At 45.3% G+C, this 13857-nt stretch overlaps 1 protein-coding gene across 6 annotated transcripts in view; it reads left to right on the top strand.

Moving 5' to 3' along the window:
• The window catches only part of Cdh13 (cadherin 13), a 1135782-nt gene that overhangs the window by 871412 nt on the left and 250513 nt on the right, over nt 1-13857 (top strand). The gene's annotated exons all lie outside the window — the stretch shown is intronic.

The following is a 13857-nucleotide window of genomic DNA, read 5'->3' as shown; positions in this document are numbered from 1 at the left end:
GTCAGTCCAAATGGGACATGCCCTCCCCGGGGACCCATCATGTGACAGGAAACACATTCCAGTCCAAGGTTGCAAAAATATGATTACTTCTAAGATTGGAAAAAGAAAAATTATTCGAAATATTTTCTTAAAAAATGAATGTTTCTAATCAACCCTGTGACAGTTGGTAGTATGTCAGTAAATCAAGGAAGGTTGTGTTTGTGGTTTTATTATGCTATGATTTAACTACCCATAATAATCACTTTTATAAAGGCTTACACCCACATGGGATGATTCATTCCTTCATTTATTCACTCATTCTTTTTCAGCAAGTGTTTATTGACTATATGCTGAGTGCCAGGCTCGATTCTAGGCCATGAAAATAGAGACAAATATAGACACCATGGATTCAGGCTATAAGAACTTTATAATGAGTTTTTGATTCAGTAAGGACACAGACATTTGTGGTTCTTGTTCCATGTGGCATGTCACTAGGTAAGCTTTGTGTAGGGTTGACTTTTTTTTTTTTTGGGATGGTATTTATTTCCTGCCCAGTAATCTTTGTAAAGAATTCTCTAGTAACCAGATTTGTTGGGCTCCAATAAAAATGGACAAGATATTTAATGAAGTCTGTGATTAAATTGAAAAAATATAAACATCTGAAAATCTATGAACTCAGTGTGATCATAGAAATAGATTTTTCCAAGATGGAATTGGTTTATTTGTCCAGGATGCTTACAGAAGTCTTTCTAGGTGAGGGGTCCGGGATCTGGCTTTAGAAAGGGGAGATGTTACCTGTTGTCTTCACTCTTAGTGTTGGTTTCAGTTGCTCTCCTCTTGTTTGGAGGCAGGAAAGTCAGCATCTCACCCACCTGAGACATCATCTTGCATAGAGCCTAAGGCCAAGTCCGTGGGAAAGAAACTCAGTTGAGCTATTTCCTACCTTATGTCCTTGGCAATTAATTTTTGAGCCTCAGTTTCCTCATTCCCCAAATGGGAATAAGACTTCATCTCACATAGGATTGTTAAAAGAATAAAATGCGATCACATTTTAAGAGCACATAACATAGTGTCTGACATGGTATGGGTACTTAATAAAATTATAGTTGCTTTGTAATTGTCGCAAGGCTGAAGTATGTCCTACGACAAAAGTGGGTTGAGTCTGTTTGTGCTGGTGTGTCTGTTTAATGGTGGGGCCTCTGAGCCTCCCACAGGTGAGGAGCATTGTGACTACGCTGGGCGAATGTTCTCTACTACATTCTCAAGTTTATTTGAAAGGAAATCCTTTATCCATTGTGCATTTGTGAAAACAGGGTTCCACAGGTCATGTGTGGGTTCATTGGGCTGCTATGCTTGGAGGTCATATTTGCCTGATGATGGAGGATGGAACTGCCTTTGAACTTCAGGGGTGAGAGCTCGACCTGTGTCTGTCTGTAGTCTAGTTCCCAGCAGTGCCATCCTATACTTCCTGCTCTCCTGGCAGGTGTGTGCTCCCCTTCTAAAGAACGGGGTTGCAGACAACTTTTCTGTCTGCTCTGTCTGCCATGGCTTCTCGGGGACTTGTGGGTGATGTCATAGCTGTCTGTGGAAAATTTTGCTCAATCCACATTCTTTGTGAAACACAGGAGGTGCTCCAAAATGAGCCCCACTTGGCAAAGGCAGGTGTGCAAATCAGGCATGTTAAGGGATGCAGATTGCCTCAGAAAAGCAACCTCTACTTTTAGAAAAGATAATTTAATCAGATGTCTTAAAGGTTAACCAGAGACCCCTTTAAATTGCAAACTTCTCTGCGCACAGCTTGTGTGTGAGAGAGACTGGATCAAAAGTGCACACATGCTATACACCTTCCCAGACAAGTCCACCAAACATCAAAGTGACAGTTTGAGTTGCCTGTTTAATTCAAAACATGCCTTTCCGTATTGACACTAGAAATCACACATCGCTGTTTTTATGTCTTTCCTGCTAACTGGTGTCCACCTGTTCCCTACTGCACTGTATTTTGTCTTCTGACCTCCTGTGTCATAAGCATATCCCAGACTGTGGCATGGTCCCTACAATTATAATCGTTAATGACTACAAAGTGGCCCATCAAGTAGCTGAGCCTAATTTATTTGGCCATTTTCCTATGGTTAAACATCTAGGCCATTGATTTTCAGACGTTTTTCACTGCAGAAACTGTGTTTTAAGAATCCATATGCAGGACCCGAATATGTTCTATTGATTCTTTGCTGTCGCCTGCGCCTGCTTGATGTTCATAAGTAACCTGTGAAATAGGAACCATTAGCTCCCGCTCTCTAATGTGAAAGTTGATGCTCAGGGCATTTATAGGGTCTGCTCAAGGTCACAGAGCTTGGATTCTCGGAGTGCACAGGTCAGCTCAGACTGTGCAGCCTGGGACCTGGAAAGGAGCAGGAGCCAAGGGATTCACTCAGGCCCTTCTACGCTTGCCCAGGATGGATAGCAGTTGGACCTCCAACCAAAGACAAGTATTTTCTAAGTGTCTAAAATGCAAGGGGCCTGGTGCGAACACCTGTTCACCTGAGCTCTAGGGGATGGACCCCCCAGATCCCCCACTTCTGCCCTGTTTTCTCACCACTTCCTTGGCTCTATTTGCTTCCAGAAACCACCATCTCCAGGGAGCTGGATGTGCACTCAAGCACACCTGCCAGATTTTCTCTTCCTCCCTAAACTCTTGCTCTCTGGATCCTCATCCGGGAACTCAGGCCTTTGTTGCAAGCATGCCCTTCACACACTTTCTCTGCTGCCAACTGCATTCTCCATTAAGACTTTCTGGTGTAAGCTAATCCCCATTCACCAAGAACCTCCACCTTTGTGACTTTTCTCTCCTCAGAGTCCTATGTGCACTGCCAGGGGCTTTGGGGAGCAGGCAGGACTCGTACGAGGTTGCTGCTTTCAGTTCATCTCTTTGATCACTCAAAGAACAGGGCAAGAGCAGCATCCCTACTGGCTTGAGGTATGGCTTTCCCTGTGGTCAAGTCTCTTTCTCTGTGCTAGCTGGAAACAAATTGCTAATTGAATTTCACCTTCCATTGCTCTGTAAAATGATGGGTTAGTGCCTCCAATTAATTTCTTAGATGGTGTTGAGTAAGAGGCATGTTGCATCCTGTGCAGTGACAGGGCTGAGCGGCACAGTCCCCCCCACACACACCTGTGTCTTTCTCCACTGCCTTCTGGAGGCTGTAATTGTTCAGAGCAGTCTGGTCTGTATTCCAGCAGCCAGCCCTAACACAGTAGAGGCAGGGTTTTCCACCAAACCCCGATGGGGAATGGACTGTGTGCCAGGCACTGTGTCTCTTCCTGGTGGCACAGCAGCAGACAGCTGACACATTCCCTGCTCTGGAGAAATGGAGAATCTAGTGGTGATGTCAGGACATGGCAGTTTCAGTGTCTGAATGTTTAATATAATAAAATAATCAGAGCCAATGCATAAGGAGAATGTGGAGAACAGCGGTGCCCATGTTAGATCCTGGGGATACAGAGATGAACAATGCCAGGGATACCCAGACTCTGGTGATAAAGCTGCCTAGACCAGTGTCTCTGACCTGAGCTTTGCTGTGGCAGCAAAGTGCACAGGAACCTGGGGCTTCATGGAAGGGATGTTCAGCCCTTCTGTGGGTTCAGAGGTGGATTCAAGGAAGAGTCATACTGGCGCCATTTTCAAGAGTTTACCGAATGGATGAATGGAAAGAGGGATACTGTAAGTAGCAGGGCAGAAGCGTGGGGCAGGGCATGTCCAGGATGAGGAGAGTCATTGGGGTTGTCAGAAGTACACTCTTGGCTGCTCAGGATGCAGAGATTGGGAGGATTGCAAGGCCGCCCTGGGGAAAACACTAGTGAGATTTCATCTTAACAAAGACACAAGGCTTGGTGGCTTCAGCCTGTAATCCAAGATATGCAGGAGGCATGCATAGGATTGCAGTCTGAGGCTGGCCTCTGGCAAAAAGCGAAGCCCTGTCCAAAAAATAACTAAAGAGAAAGAGCTTAGGGTGTGGGTCAGAAGGTAGAGTGGTTGCCTCACAAGCACAAGGCCCTTAACTCAAACCCCAGTTCCAGAAGAAAAAAAATGTCTGCAGTGCACTGGATGGAGTCGAGCTGTCAAAACAAGGAAGTGGCAGGGTACAGAGTGTCCACGCAGATGATTGTGACTTTAAGCTTCACCTCCTAGGTGATGGAAGATGGAGTACAACTCAAACACCAGCCCTAGCCCGGCCACTTCCTCGTGACCTTGGCAGCTCATCTGTGACTTCCCCGGCCTCCTCATCTGCTTCGCGGGACAGTAACAGTGCTAATACCATAGGCCAGGCTTGGGGACTAACCAAAGAGTACATGTCTTTAGCGCAAGAATAATCTGAACTCAGCGTTTGATAAATTGTGTTGTTATTACTGGTCGCTCGTGCTGGTGTCGAACTCCATGGAGGGCATGGAGGGCAGTGAGGCAGAGTAGACAGTGAGGGGCTTTGGGCCCTGGGTTCAAATACTAACTCTGCCATGGGTCATGTCAGTTAATCTCTAGGAGTGGCCCTTACCTGTCTCACTTCTCAATTAGGAAACTATGTGTCCTGATATCACCCAGTTACGTGGTGGACATGTAGATCCCCCAAACTTACAGGGGTTGTCATTGTCACCATCTGTTATCCTCAACAACAGTGCCGTTAGAACTAGAAGCTGACAAGTGACACAAGGCAGACTGTTTTGGCAATGAGAGAAGGCATGAGGGTGGTGGCTACCAAAATTCTCCACCTCCAAATGACTTAAAGTAGCATCTGAAAATGCAGGTGGTGGGGCCTTTCCCCAAAATTCTGATTTGACAGGTCTGATATGATAGCTCTCAATTTGCATTTTTCAAAGTTCCCCAGGAAATTTTGCTTTTCAGCAGGTGGCAAGTCTGAGAACCCTCATGGGACACAAGGGTTGATTGATATCAGTCAGTCCTTGTGCAGAAACAGAAGAGCGTCCTGGGGCTGGATGGGCAGTGGCTCTGGGCTCTCATGCACTGGAAGTGGAAACTCATGTACCACTTCCATCGCCTAGGGGCAACTTCCTTCCAGGGCCCCACCCAGCAGGAAGCTCCCCGGAATCCCAGGGGTTGTCCATTTCATACCAGGGACATTTCTGCATCCTGGTGCCTGCTGCCTCTGCTCCTTCTGAACTCAGGGTTCCAGACTAGCTCAACCCTAAAATCTCCCTCTTCTCTTGCACTTGACACATGGTTCTTTGGGCTTTCCTTTTGTCATTCTGTTTGGTTATTGTTTACGTTTCTGTTTCAATCTTTTAAATTACCAAATGAAGTCATGATTATGGTAATAATTCAAGCACACATATGACTAGGTTAAAATGAACCCTTCCACTGTGTCTCACCCTGCCCCAACACTCCCGACATCGTTGCCATTAACAGTTTGTGCTCATTCCTTTATGCACATACACATATCTCAGGCACAACTTGCTGTGCATTGATTTGATTACAAAACTATGGAGTTATAGAACACAGTTTATCTTATAGCTCATCTCCCCTCCTCCACAAAAAAATGTGGCTGTCTTTCCACAGCAATACAAATTCTCATTATCTTTTAGTAACTGTGATAGCTTGTAATTTATTTCCTTGTCTTCCATACTCAGTCTTCTTTCTCCCTCATCAGGAAGGTTGGCAAACCTGAGCTAACCAACAGGAGTCTTCTTCATGTACTATCTTCCCATGCTGGTGCTTCTCAGTCCTAATGGGTCAATTCCCAATGGTGGCATTGCTTATTGCTGACATTTGTTACCCTGATTCTGGATCCCAACACCAGTCATGTCTCTCTTTGCCCCAGCCCAAGTGTAATGAGGTTTTAGCTTTGCTGCACCATTGCAGGAACAATTAGAGGACAGCCTTTGGACAGTCCCAAGAAAGGTGATGGTACCATGCAAAATCAGTGTCTACTCATGATAAGAAAATTGCCATTTTTCATGAAGTTTCCCTTTTTCCTTCACTATCAGTCCCAACATAAACACCTGGTTTTCCCTCTGTCTAGTCTAATTTAAGAACAAAGATGCCCAATGGCACAATAGCAACTTTTTTTTGTTCTTGTAAATTCAGCAAATTATAGACAAAGTTCCCATTTCATAGGTTCAGAAAAAGAAAAAGTAGTTCATCTTAGTGAAAATAACTCAGAACATCCACTGATATTTTGTCCAATAATATTTTGTTAGTGTTGGGACCTAGCCAGGCCACTGATAAGAAACCCATCTTACCACCCTTTTTAAACTAAAAGTGCCTTTCTTCAGAGCTTGCATTCCAGGGGAAGAGGAGACGGAGCGGATGTGATTAAATTATCAGGCAGAAACATATGACTACAAATAATTGACTCGCTCATGTTTCATGAGCCTTCACCCCACACTCCAGAATGTTTATTTCCTGTATTTCAAAATGTTTATTTACTTTTCTCCATTGGCTTTAATTAATTTTGCCTTTGGCTCATAAACAGGGGAAACTGAAAACTCTTTTATTTGCATTTATCTTGAAGCAAGTGAACTAATTAAACTTTCTAATTTGATTTCACTATGCTGTACTCAAGCCATAGGAAAATGGCTGATGGAGTCACAGGTCTGCAATGACGTAGAAGGAGCTTGGGGGACAGGGACCTCTGGTGGCTTTGGGGAAAGACTAAAGGGAAAGGCTGTGTGGGAGTTGTCTACGTGGCAGGAAGAGATTGAGCAGATGTTTCAACTTCACAGTGTGGTAAGAGGAAGAGTCTACATGTTACATCTGTGCCAGGGAACATGCAGGAATCCCACAGAAAGTCAATTAAAATGGAAATGGATTGGAAGGGTGTCACTTCCGGCACTGTTATCCAAGAGGTAGAAAAGAAAACTGCCCAAGAAATAAATACATAGATTTCAGCCTGATATAGATCAAGTTCTTCCATAAAATCTTAGGGATTTAAAAAATAATAAGAACCCTGTTTTGTTTTTCTTAAAGGTAGAAATTCAAGGTGTTGTTTTATAGAAGATGTTTGTAACACATCTAATTGGTAAAGGATTAGAAATCAGGTTATATAAAGAACCCCTAAACTCAATAAGGAATAAAGCAAAAAATTCAGTTAAAAATAGATGAGATATAGTCATTTCACGAAATAAGCATAAATGACCAGTAATGGTATTAAAAACCGTTCAACATCACTAGCCATCCATGAACTGCAAATAACAACTATATATACTTATATGTGATTTTATGCCTGCCTGATTGGTACAACAGAGGCCCTGATTTGCCATTGTTGGGACTGTAAATTGGAGCAATGATTTGGAGATCAGTTTATCATTGTCTACCAAACTGGACGATGTATAACCTATTCCTAGAGCTACCTCTGCAAGGAACTTATACTTGTGCACCTGGACACAGGTTCAAGAGCATTCCTAGAAACATGGCTGGCAGGAGCAAAGACACAAAGCAATCTCCATGCTTACTGACCGAGGCCCAGCTAAGTAAATGACGATGCAGCTTCTGAGATCCACCTCATAGCATGACAGTGTGTCTCCAGAACACACTGTGGCAGGGCATGAGAGAGGAGTGTGCATACAGTTGTATATACTGGGATTTCATCTATGCAGAATTAGAACTGATATGTTTAGAGACAGACAAGGAGAAAAGCTATGAAGCAAAACAGTGGGTAGTAGATTTAGATTCCAGAAAGTCATTTTCCTTGCAGAGAAAGGAGGGAGGGTAAGTACGGAAGGGAGCACACAGGGACTGTGGTGGCATCGTAATGGGGTATTTCTGAAGCTAAGAGGTAGGCACGGAGGTAATGCCCAGACATGAGACAGCACAGCCAGCTTGGGAAAGTTCAAGTTCAGTGAGTCAGCCAGAATGGGCTGGCTATGCTGCAATGGCAAACCCTAAAAATGTACTGACCCACAATGAAAATGGCCCGTTTCTTCCTATTACCTGTGTCTGACAGGGGCTGGTCGGGTGGGGACTCTGCCCTGTGACACCCTTTCTCTAGGATTCAGGCGGAGGCAACCATTTGAATGTTGGAAATAGTCTTACAACAGGGCACATCTCACTGACTGTGAAATCTTCCACTCCAAGGAGACACACACCATCCTACCTACACTTGAAGGACCAAAACAAATCATGGGGCCATGGCTAAATTCCACATGGGAGGCCAGCACAGCCCTCATACATGGCCAGAGGAGCAGTGGAAGTTTTTGTTGACAGTAGTAATGACTGCCACACTAATCATGGCAGGAAGAGGGAAGGAGAGGGAGAACGAAGTCTCAGCCAGATTACAACGGCCCTAGATTTTTCCATATCTAGCAAGAGCCGCTGATGGACATCAGGTCTGGTAATGATGCAATTAACTGCTCATGTTAGAAAAACTAAAATGGGCACAGCCAGGATGGATTTCATCTGTTCACACACATTTGCATTGGCGAGAGAAAGCAGATGAAGTCCCCGTGCACTGAACAAAGTGAGGGGACAGTCATCAATCAACAAAGGAATTGATAATATTCTAATGGTGATAGGTCATAGGAGTAAAAGTAAAGATGGTTGCTAAGAGTTTGGAGCCTGTTAGAGAAAACAAGTTAGTAGCATCAAGGTGAGAGAAGAGAGTGGGCATTTTCATGAGGGCTTAAAGACTCAGTGGCTGTGTGGCTCAGGGAGTTCTTTGGATCACCTAACCTGGACCCCCTTCATGAGCTGGTAGGTGTCTGTCTGTGTCCTTGGTGCCTCTGTGCTCCTCTCTCTCCACTGCTCCTGCTGGCTGCCAGCATAGCCACAGGTATATCAGCTAAGGAGCCACCTATCAAAGTTTCCCCTGTCCCATTTCCGTGTCCTGTGGGCACTGTGGATGTGATCTCTCTGCTCTGATTCTGTGAACCTACTAGAATCACAGACACTGCGATGTGTCCCCAGAGGCAGAGTCTCCTCTGCTGCTGTGCCACTGTGTCTTTTTCCTGCACATGTTCAGCCTGGGAGCTCAGGTCTCATGAAGCAGGACTCCATCTTTGGACAACTCTCTGGCTTCCGTGTTTCTCCCCAGACCTTCCACTGGTCTAACAGGGAGCCACATGGGGTTGGGCCGTCTCAGTGGAAGCAAGAAATCGCTGGAAAACTGGAAGGTAGCACGATGCCATTTTAGGAAACCTTCAAGTTATTGCTAGCTCCTTTCTTTGTATCCTTCCTTCCTTTTAAGTCTTAAAAGAAGACCAGAGGCTTCCAGACAAGGCAAGTCCAGTTGCTACACGTATACAGCAAGTCCTATCTTCTAGATCACCTGTCTCTTCCTAGCAGCCTCTGATTTATCTCTCCCTGGAGAACCACAGGTACCAGGATAGCTGGAACTCCAGCCCCAATCCAAGTAGAACAGAATCAAAGGCCAGGTGCGGGTTCTAAACCTGTTTCATGACATTTTCTTCTCAGTGCAAGGAAGAAACCTTTCTGGGATGGTTGACATTCAGAGAAAGCATTCTGCTCAAAGCCCCTGCTCTCCATGAACCCTAAAGCCTCTTTCTGCTCAAACATTTTGTGGTTCAAAGAGAAAAAAGATACACGGTACACATTTTTCTTTCTTTAAAGATTGGAAAGCAATAAGGGAAAAGCTTGCCTCGCTCATGTTTTTATAGAAATACAAAGCCTGTGTCCTCGGTGACAGAGATATTTCTTTTGCTCTAAATCTAGCAGGCCCTGATAGAGCTTAAGCGAGAGAAGATGTCACCCATTTGTCTTCCCGAGCCACTTCACGTACTTCTGAAAAGATAACATAGCTTCTGCAGGAGCAGGAGGCCTGAGATTTAGGATCAGAACCTCATGTGTCTTTGTAATTTGAGCCTAAAAAACATGTGCCATTAACTGACCCCAAGAAAAGAATTTATGACCTGTTCTCTGGGCACCACACCCTACTCCTGCTGCCAATCGCCGTGTCCCCGCACCCTGGGCTGCAGAAAGCAAAGCCCCTTCACAGACTCTGAGACTTTAGTTGCACAGTTGCAGCCCTGATCCCACCATACCCAGCTGTGTGCCTCCAGCCTGGCACCTCCACTCCCCAATCAACAAAGGCAATATCAGGGTTTCAGGAGGCCGAGGGCACAAATGAGTGGTCATCCCAGAGCCCCATCATCCTGGGAAGTCACGGTGGTGGGAAGAGTGTGTCAGCAGAAGAGATGGAGTCCGGAAACAGGGCCCGGGAAAATGCGTACATTGGAAAAAGAGTCCTCACAGAAGTGATTCCATTAATGGCCTCAAAAGAGTAGTTTGGATTCTCCGGGTGTGCCCTGGATGCTGGCTCAAGTGTCCTTGTAAGAAAGAGGCAAAGGTGGCACAGACATGCAGAAGAGGCAGCAACATGAAGACAGCAGAGAAAGACATGCAGCCACAAACCCAAGATTGCAACAGTCACAGGAGGCTGGAAAGGTAAGGAGCAGAGTTCCTCTAGAACCTAACGAGGGAGTCTGGCTCAGCTCACACCTTGATTTTGGACCTGTAGCCTTCAGAAACAGGAGAAAATAAATGGTGGTGGTTCTCAGTCCCCCAGTTTGTGGCACTTTGTTACAGCAGCCCCAAGACATGGATTCAGTCAGTGAAGAGTGAGCCACTGTTAGCATCACAAAACGTACGCCCTGAGGGATCAGGGACCTGGTTGCACTGTGCACAGGATGGCAATTCTTCTGTAGATCCTTGCTGGTTCAGTCAACTACAGGAAATGCCTCTGCCTCTTTCCTTTTCTGTCTCTTCTTCTTACTGTCTCTCTTTCCCTTTCTTTTGTTCTGGATGAAATTTAAATGCCTGTAAATAGTCACCTGGTATAAGCTTCTTTTCTCTCCTTTAATTGCTGTCTGGTTCTTTCCTTCCCCTGCCCATAGGGACAGGGCTCCCCCACCCATTTGTACCTGTTGTTTGGTAAGGAGAGTTCTGCAGGGTGTGTGGACAGGTGCACAGGACTCTACGGCTTGCTTAGCTGCGTCTCTCTTCTGCTCAGGTGGATCTTCTGGACAGCATCACTGTTTAGCTGTGCCAGACCACGTCTGGCCAGGTATGCATTTAAGAAATGAAACGCAACAGAAATTCAAGGGCACCAGGGCTTTTCAATTCAGTGTCTTTTCAATTTTATTTGCAAATTCAGCCTCAACATTTCTAGATCTTGAAAGTCTTTACTATGCCCCTCTCCTAGCAGGAGGGTGGGTTTAGAGGTAGCCATTGGGGCTATTTTTCTGACCTTGCTACCTCAGTAAATGGGCAAGTTATTACGTGGAAGAAAATGTTTTAAAGGCTTCAGAGCTAAGTAATATTTGAATAGTCAGGGAGTAAGCAGGCATTTCAAAGTGGATAATGCAGGGGAAAACAACTCAAGACTAGACACACCCTGGATCTCTGCTGGGAATCACTAAATACACTCAGAAGGTGCCAGGAAGCACATTGGGCACACAAGGCTTCCAGCAGCGTGACCTTGAACCTGGGTTTTTTAATCTAGTGCACACATGATTCACACCACAATGCAGTCTTGTATTTCAGCAGCTCTCTCTCCCAGTAGAATATGGCCAAGGAGAAATTCAGGGACAGCCTTTCTCTTCTGCGAACCCACAGCCCACCACAAAGCAGACTGCCATAGTGAGTAGAGTTGGACCAAGTGAAATGTTTGTGACACAGGTGAAATGATGTCTTTCTGGGAGTGGGGGCATGATTAACTAATAAAAGCACCTTTTTTTTTTTGTGATACTGGTGCCTTGCACTTGCTAGGAAGTTACTCTATCACTTGAGTCACACTCCCAGCCCTCTTTTTCTTTGGTTATTTTTGAGATAGGGTCTGGCTTTATGCCTCAGTCTGGGCTAGCCTGGATCACAATCGTCCTATTTGTGCTTCCCGCCATAACTGGGATGATAGGCACACATCACCACACCAGCCATTCATTGAGATGGGGTCTCATGAACTTTTTTGCTCAGGCTGGCCTTTAATTGTGATCCTCCTGATCTCCACCTCCCAAGTGGCTGGGAGCCACCTTGCCTGGCACATCTTCCATTTGAAGTGTCTGAGATTCATGGATTATGCAAAAGCCATTGTAGTTTCTTCAAGTCCTTAAATAGTACAAGCAGGAGACTTCCAAGAGACACTTAGAGTGTCATGTTTGATTCCTGCTAGTTTCATAAATCTCTTTTACCTGCCCACAGTCTATAGGTGACCCTTTTTTTGTTACAAGCAACTCTTATAGGGCAAGATGTCTGATTTCAGATGCCCAAGGTTCTCCTGGGTCTTTAGCTGTAGTGAATACATCCCCCCACTCCACCCCACACACACACCCCTGTATGCACACCCTCAACTGGCACCTTGCCTGTATGTCAGCTTCCCACCTCTGTGCTTCTGCTTATGGTATCCCCTTTCGGGATCAGAAACTGGCTCCCCCAACCATCCTTTTACGAGAGTTTGTGGTTTGATCTTGGTCCTCTCCCTTAACCTTTTCTGTCCTTTCTAGAGTCTTCCTGTCATACTAGATCCCTCCTGTGAGGGCTGACATCCCTGCTCTGCCCCAGGATGCTGCATTGCTCAAACTGCTCCCTCTTTAAGAGCGTGAGACCCTCATCCTCCTACAGGAGGCAATGGTCATGCAGCCCTCAGGCTCAGGTTCACACCCAGGCCCCAAGCTTCACATTCATGACATTGGGTTTGACTTGTCAGACGGCCGACAAAATGGGCACCACTTGTGCAAGTTTCCTATCACTGCGACAAGTTATCACACAATAAGTGCTCTAAAATGCATGCTTATCTTATACTTCTGGGGATCAGAAATTCAAAGTCAACATCATTGGGCCAAAGTCAAGGTATGAGTAAGGCTGATTCCTCTCTGGAGGTTCCAAGAAGGCAGTCTGTTCCCTTGCTGTTTGCAGCTTCTGGGGGCTGCCTGCATTGTTTGTCTGCTTTGTCCTTTTATCTATCCTCAAATCCAATGTCCCAGCCTCTTTAAACCTCTCTCTTTGACTTCTTCTAGTTCCACTGTCACATCACCTTCTCTGACTCTGACCCTGCTGCTTCGCTCTTACCAGGACTTTCTGATGACATTGAGCCACCCAGATAATCCATGGTCGTCTTTTCCATCTCGGGGTCCTTAATCACATCAGCAAAGCCTCTTTTACCATGTAAGGTGACATGGAACATTTTCACAGATTCTGGGGATTAGGATGTGCACATTTCTGGGGTCATTATTTTTCAAGCTACACCATTATTATTGCCTTTAAACTATTAAGTGAGCACCAGCTCCAAGGGGCTGAGCACTGTGTCCCATTCCCCAGCTAGTGAATTAAAAGGCTAGAATTTGAAACCAGCACTTGGGTCTTGGAACCATACTACACCACAGACTCACCTGAGCAATGTCTAAATGCCTACCTGTTAACCAAACTCTCAACAACCTGCAAGAAAGGGTTGTATATTAATTCTCTCTTGAGTCACCCAGTGCATAAGATAGCTCTTGGAATATTGTAGAAGCTTAATATTGAGTTAAAATGACTATCACTTAAATGTGTACCTCCATTTACACAACCATAGATTGCCTGTGTAAAATAGAACCATTCCACACTCACCCTGCGTTCATCCAAGCCATCTCCACTACATCTTTACCAAACATAGAGCCTCTCGCCCTATGCCCCTCCCATCTCAAATAACAAAGACATTCTCAGAGAATACAGAGTCATTGGCTGAATATCACAGGCATTAATCCATTGAATCCACACAATGACAGGTGAGTACCATTACTATCTCACGTATCAGCCTCAGGCTCAAGGGTGCCCAAGGTCATGCAGAACTGACAGAGATGTAACCAAAGCCCAGGAATCTCAGTCTCCACCAAGATCTCGGGCCTCCTGCACATCAGATCGCCTGTCTGCATGGAAGCTGC

This window comes from Castor canadensis, chromosome 15, assembly GCF_047511655.1.
Source record: "Castor canadensis chromosome 15, mCasCan1.hap1v2, whole genome shotgun sequence".
Lineage (NCBI taxonomy): Eukaryota > Metazoa > Chordata > Mammalia > Rodentia > Castoridae > Castor > Castor canadensis.
Note: the sequence above shows the minus strand (reverse complement) of the source record. Positions and strands in the feature narration are given on the sequence as shown.